Genomic DNA, 7,473 nt, shown 5'->3' on the forward strand with positions numbered 1-7,473 from the left:
GAGCAATGCCGGGCGGCCGGCCGGCAACTACGGATCATAACAAATCAACGGGGGCATTTCTCCGAAAACTAACACCGGGGCAGTGCTCAGGGGGGTCCCACCTCGTGGCCACCCGGTTTGGGGGGCGATCGGGGCCGGTTCCGAAAATCGCTAAATCTCCCATAGCCAGCACACGCTCCATCCGATAGAGCAATGCCGGGCGGCCGGCCGGCAACTACGGATCATAACAAATCAACGGGGGCATTTCTCCGAAAACTAACACCGGGGCAGTGCTCAGGGGGGTCCCACCTCGTGGCCACCCGGTTTGGGGGGCGATCGGGGCCGGTTCCGAAAATCGCTAAATCTCCCATAGCCAGCCCACGCTCCATCCGATAGAGCAATGCCGGGCGGCCGGCCGGCAACTACGGATCATAAGAAATCAACGGGGGCATTTCTCCGAAAACTAACACCGGGGCAGTGCTCAGGGGGGTCCCACCTCGTGGCCACCCGGTTTGGGGGGCCATCGGGGCCGGTTCCGAAAATCGCTAAATCTCCCATAGCCAGCCCACGCTCCATCCGATAGAGCAATGCCGGGCGGCCGGCCGGCAACTACGGATCATAACAAATCAACGGGGGCAGTTCTCCAGAAACTAACACCGGGGCAGTGCTCAGGAGGCTCCCAGCTATCAGCCACCCTATCCCGGGACCGATGGGAGCACTTTAAAATTTTCGAGTCAGGGGACCAGACGGCCGAGTGAAAAACTTTGAAAAATTTTCTATCTCCTCACTCCCATTGACTTTGCATTAGGGCGACCAGGCGGCCGGCGGAAAAAAAATCATAACAAATCAACGGGGGCATTTCTCCGAAAACTAACACCGGGGCAGTGCTCAGGGGGCTCCCAGCTATCAGCCACCCTATCCCGGGACCGATGGGAGCACTTTAAAATTTTCGAGTTAGGGGACCAGGCGGCCGAGTGAAAAACTTTGAAAAATTTTCTATCTCCTCACTCCCATTGACTTTGCATTAGGGCGACCAGGCGGCCGGCGGAAAAAAAATCATAACAAATCAACGGAGGCATTTCTCCGAAAACTAACACCGGGGCAGTGCTCAGGGGGCTCCCAGCTATCAGCCACCCTACCCTGGGACCGATGGGAGCACTTTAAAATTTTCGAGTCAGGGGACCAGACGGCCGAGTGAAAAACTTTGAAAAATATTCTATCTCCTCACTCCCATTGACTTTGCATTAGGGCGACCAGGCGGCCGGCGGAAAAAAAATCATAACAAATCAACGGGGGCATTTCTCCAGAAACTAACACCGGGGCTGTGCTCAGGGGGCTCCCAGCTATCAGCCACCCTACCCTGGGACCGATGGGAGCACTTTAAAATTTTCGAGTCAGGGGACCAGACGGCCGAGTGAAAAACTTTGAAAAATATTCTATCTCCTCACTCCCATTGACTTTGCATTAGGGCGACCAGGCGGCCGGCGGAAAAAAAATCATAACAAATCAACGGGGGCATTTCTCCAGAAACTAACACCGGGGCTGTGCTCAGGGGGCTCCCAGCTATCAGCCACCCTACCCTGGGACCGATGGGAGCACTTTAAAATTTTCGAGTCAGGGGACCAGACGGCCGAGTGAAAAACTTTGAAAAATATTCTATCTCCTCACTCCCATTGACTTTACATTAGGGCGACCAGGCGGCCGGCGGAAAAAAAATCATAACAAATCAACGGGGGCATTTCTCCAGAAACTAACACCGGGGCTGTGCTCAGGGGGCTCCCAGCTATCAGCCACCCTACCCTGGGACCGATGGGAGCACTTTAAAATTTTCGAGTCAGGGGACCAGACGGCCGAGTGAAAAACTTTGAAAAATATTCTATCTCCTCACTCCCATTGACTTTACATTAGGGCGACCAGGCGGCCGGCGGAAAAAAAATCATAACAAATCAACGGGGGCATTTCTCCAGAAACTAACACCGGGGCTGTGCTCAGGGGGCTCCCAGCTATCAGCCACCCTACCCTGGGACCGATGGGAGCACTTTAAAATTTTCGAGTCAGGGGACCAGACGGCCGAGTGAAAAACTTTGAAAAATATTCTATCTCCTCACTCCCATTGACTTTGCATTAGGGCGACCAGGCGGCCGGCGGAAAAAAAATCATAACAAATCAACGGGGGCATTTCTCCAGAAACTAACACCGGGGCTGTGCTCAGGGGGCTCCCAGCTATCAGCCCCCCGGGTCTGGGGGCATTGTTTTTCTTTTTAATCATTTTGAGCATTTCCCCCAGTTTAGAGATGTGTGCCCCTAGACAACCCATTGAGAATAACTATGAAATGTTCTGAAGTTTTGATTTTCAAATGTCGGTGAAAATTGAAAAACGTCATATATTCTTCAAAGGAAGCATGGGGCGATGGTAGGGAGAGTCCCCGCAGCGTGCCTCGGCAGCGATGGGAGCGTTTTCGATGTCCCCGTCCCCCCCCATAGGGATAGAAGGGGAGTTAGGTGACCAGGCGTCCCGGGTCCCAAAAATCGAAAAATTAATATAGAATGCTTTTTAATCCATAAATAAAGTAGGGGGCAGTCCTGGTGAGAGTCCCAGCCACAGCCCCAGTGTGTTTTGGAGTCGTTTGTGGCCGGGTGAAAAACTTTGAAAAATTTTCTATCTCCTCACTCCCATTGACTTTGCATTAGGGCGACCAGGCGGCCGGCGGAAAAAAAATCATAACAAATCAACGGGGGCATTTCTCCGAAAACTAACACCGGGGCAGTGCTCAGGGGGGTCCCACCTCGTGGCCACCCGGTTTGGGGGGCGATCGGGGCCGGTTCCGAAAATCGCTAAATCTCCCATAGCCAGCCCACGCTCCATCCGATAGAGCAATGCCGGGCGGCCGGCCGGCAACTACGGATCATAAGAAATCAACGGGGGCATTTCTCCGAAAACTAACACCGGGGCAGTGCTCAGGGGGGTCCCACCTCGTGGCCACCCGGTTTGGGGGGCCATCGGGGCCGGCTGAAGAATCGCCCATACTCTGCCATAGGCAGCCCACGGTCCATCCGATCAGAGCAATGCCGGGCGGCCGGCAACCTATGGATCATAACACATCAACGGAGGCATGATAAGAGCATCTTTTATTATCTGCCAAGAAATATAGACCATCACAATGTTCCCCAACTTTCAGCTTCTACCACATCGCTGGGGAGTTTATTCCACTGTGTGACTACTCTCTCTCTATCTCTCTCTCTCTCTCTCTCTCTCTCTCTCTCTCTGTGTGTGTGTGTGTGTGTGTGTGTGTGTGTGTGTGTGTGTGTGTGTGTGTGTACAGCAGTGTCTCCGGTTTTCCTTTTGGAATGCCTTGAAGCCGGGGGGGCTTTGCACTCATGAGAACATAGGGTGTCCTTGCCCTCCTTTCGCAGCCCAGGGCATTGAGAGATCCCTAGACGGGGAAATTACTTTCAAACTGCAGTACCGAAATGTGTCCGTTAGATGGTAGCATGCACCAAGGAATGAAGGAAAGTGCAAAACAAAATGAAAAGGCACATCGCCTGGGCGAAAAATAATCGTAACAAATCAACGGGGGCATTTCTCCGAAAACTAACACCGGGGCAGTGCTCAGGGGGGTCCCACCTCGTGGCCACCCGGTTTGGGGGGCGATCGGGGCCGGTTCCGAAAATCGCTAAATCTCCCATAGCCAGCCCACGCTCCATCCGATAGAGCAATGCCGGGCGGCCGGCCGGCAACTACGGATCATAACAAATCAACGGGGGCATTTCTCCGAAAACTAACACCGGGGCAGTGCTCAGGGGGGTCCCACCTCGTGGCCACCCGGTTTGGGGGGCGATCGGGGCCGGTTCCGAAAATCGCTAAATCTCCCATAGCCAGCACACGCTCCATCCGATAGAGCAATGCCGGGCGGCCGGCCGGCAACTACGGATCATAACAAATCAACGGGGGCATTTCTCCGAAAACTAACACCGGGGCAGTGCTCAGGGGGGTCCCACCTCGTGGCCACCCGGTTTGGGGGGCGATCGGGGCCGGTTCCGAAAATCGCTAAATCTCCCATAGCCAGCCCACGCTCCATCCGATAGAGCAATGCCGGGCGGCCGGCCGGCAACTACGGATCATAAGAAATCAACGGGGGCATTTCTCCGAAAACTAACACCGGGGCAGTGCTCAGGGGGGTCCCACCTCGTGGCCACCCGGTTTGGGGGGCCATCGGGGCCGGTTCCGAAAATCGCTAAATCTCCCATAGCCAGCCCACGCTCCATCCGATAGAGCAATGCCGGGCGGCCGGCCGGCAACTACGGATCATAACAAATCAACGGGGGCAGTTCTCCAGAAACTAACACCGGGGCAGTGCTCAGGAGGCTCCCAGCTATCAGCCACCCTATCCCGGGACCGATGGGAGCACTTTAAAATTTTCGAGTCAGGGGACCAGACGGCCGAGTGAAAAACTTTGAAAAATTTTCTATCTCCTCACTCCCATTGACTTTGCATTAGGGCGACCAGGCGGCCGGCGGAAAAAAAATCATAACAAATCAACGGGGGCATTTCTCCGAAAACTAACACCGGGGCAGTGCTCAGGGGGCTCCCAGCTATCAGCCACCCTATCCCGGGACCGATGGGAGCACTTTAAAATTTTCGAGTTAGGGGACCAGGCGGCCGAGTGAAAAACTTTGAAAAATTTTCTATCTCCTCACTCCCATTGACTTTGCATTAGGGCGACCAGGCGGCCGGCGGAAAAAAAATCATAACAAATCAACGGAGGCATTTCTCCGAAAACTAACACCGGGGCAGTGCTCAGGGGGCTCCCAGCTATCAGCCACCCTACCCTGGGACCGATGGGAGCACTTTAAAATTTTCGAGTCAGGGGACCAGACGGCCGAGTGAAAAACTTTGAAAAATATTCTATCTCCTCACTCCCATTGACTTTGCATTAGGGCGACCAGGCGGCCGGCGGAAAAAAAATCATAACAAATCAACGGGGGCATTTCTCCAGAAACTAACACCGGGGCTGTGCTCAGGGGGCTCCCAGCTATCAGCCACCCTACCCTGGGACCGATGGGAGCACTTTAAAATTTTCGAGTCAGGGGACCAGACGGCCGAGTGAAAAACTTTGAAAAATATTCTATCTCCTCACTCCCATTGACTTTGCATTAGGGCGACCAGGCGGCCGGCGGAAAAAAAATCATAACAAATCAACGGGGGCATTTCTCCAGAAACTAACACCGGGGCTGTGCTCAGGGGGCTCCCAGCTATCAGCCACCCTACCCTGGGACCGATGGGAGCACTTTAAAATTTTCGAGTCAGGGGACCAGACGGCCGAGTGAAAAACTTTGAAAAATATTCTATCTCCTCACTCCCATTGACTTTACATTAGGGCGACCAGGCGGCCGGCGGAAAAAAAATCATAACAAATCAACGGGGGCATTTCTCCAGAAACTAACACCGGGGCTGTGCTCAGGGGGCTCCCAGCTATCAGCCACCCTACCCTGGGACCGATGGGAGCACTTTAAAATTTTCGAGTCAGGGGACCAGACGGCCGAGTGAAAAACTTTGAAAAATATTCTATCTCCTCACTCCCATTGACTTTACATTAGGGCGACCAGGCGGCCGGCGGAAAAAAAATCATAACAAATCAACGGGGGCATTTCTCCAGAAACTAACACCGGGGCTGTGCTCAGGGGGCTCCCAGCTATCAGCCACCCTACCCTGGGACCGATGGGAGCACTTTAAAATTTTCGAGTCAGGGGACCAGACGGCCGAGTGAAAAACTTTGAAAAATATTCTATCTCCTCACTCCCATTGACTTTGCATTAGGGCGACCAGGCGGCCGGCGGAAAAAAAATCATAACAAATCAACGGGGGCATTTCTCCAGAAACTAACACCGGGGCTGTGCTCAGGGGGCTCCCAGCTATCAGCCCCCCGGGTCTGGGGGCATTGTTTTTCTTTTTAATCATTTTGAGCATTTCCCCCAGTTTAGAGATGTGTGCCCCTAGACAACCCATTGAGAATAACTATGAAATGTTCTGAAGTTTTGATTTTCAAATGTCGGTGAAAATTGAAAAACGTCATATATTCTTCAAAGGAAGCATGGGGCGATGGTAGGGAGAGTCCCCGCAGCGTGCCTCGGCAGCGATGGGAGCGTTTTCGATGTCCCCGTCCCCCCCCATAGGGATAGAAGGGGAGTTAGGTGACCAGGCGTCCCGGGTCCCAAAAATCGAAAAATTAATATAGAATGCTTTTTAATCCATAAATAAAGTAGGGGGCAGTCCTGGTGAGAGTCCCAGCCACAGCCCCAGTGTGTTTTGGAGTCGTTTGTGGCCGGGTGAAAAACTTTGAAAAATTTTCTATCTCCTCACTCCCATTGACTTTGCATTAGGGCGACCAGGCGGCCGGCGGAAAAAAAATCATAACAAATCAACGGGGGCATTTCTCCGAAAACTAACACCGGGGCAGTGCTCAGGGGGCTCCCAGCTATCAGCCACCCTATCCCGGGACCGATGGGAGCACTTTAAAATTTTCGAGTTAGGGGACCAGGCGGCCGAGTGAAAAACTTTGAAAAATTTTCTATCTCCTCACTCCCATTGACTTTGCATTAGGGCGACCAGGCGGCCGGCGGAAAAAAAATCATAACAAATCAACGGGGGCATTTCTCCGAAAACTAACACCGGGGCAGTGCTCAGGGGGCTCCCAGCTATCAGCCACCCTATCCCGGGACCGATGGGAGCACTTTAAAATTTTCGAGTTAGGGGACCAGGCGGCCGAGTGAAAAACTTAGAAAAATTTTCTATCTCCCCTAGGTGACCAGGCAGCCGGAGCTGATTTTTCTGACCCCTAAAACAATTATTAAAAGGTATTTTTTCGCCAAACTAAGACTTTTAAAATTCAAATAGGATGATTATCTACTGCCCCAGTGGGTTTTTGAACCATTTTAAGCCTTTTTGACAGTTTTCATTTTTCCCCCATTGACTTCAATGGGAGTTAGGTGACCAGTCCTCCGACTTTTGAACCTCTCCTGGGGGGGCTGTGAGCCCCCGATTTCTTTGCAAAGCACGTCATTCGATTCGTCTCAGTCCCCTCTATATACCCCGTGTGTTTGTTTTCTCGAAAAACCCCCGGAACACGGTTTTTTAGGGGGGGGGTGGGGGGGGGGTACTTCGGAGCCATTTGGGGGGGGGTAAACGACATTTCCCGAAATTAATTTTAACACAGCCTTCCTCAGAATCGCTTTTCCAACAAAATCCTTTTTATTTCGAGTCTCTACGATGTTCCTAAGTGGTCGAAACCACTTTTGGACAGTTTTTACACCAAACGGCTCGGGCGCACAGCGGGCCGTGTGCCGATGGGCGGTTCTCGCGGGTCTGAGGCGGGGCTAGGCTGCTCGCGGCGGGCATGGGAGTGCCGTGTGCAGCCGCCACAGTGTTCCAGGCTGTCAGCATTTCTCTACGGTGCCGGGGGAAATACAGGAACTGGGTTTTTGAAGACACTTAGT

Source organism: Amia ocellicauda, unplaced genomic scaffold (genome assembly GCF_036373705.1).
Source record: "Amia ocellicauda isolate fAmiCal2 unplaced genomic scaffold, fAmiCal2.hap1 HAP1_SCAFFOLD_85, whole genome shotgun sequence".
Taxonomy (NCBI): Eukaryota; Metazoa; Chordata; class Actinopteri; order Amiiformes; family Amiidae; genus Amia; species Amia ocellicauda.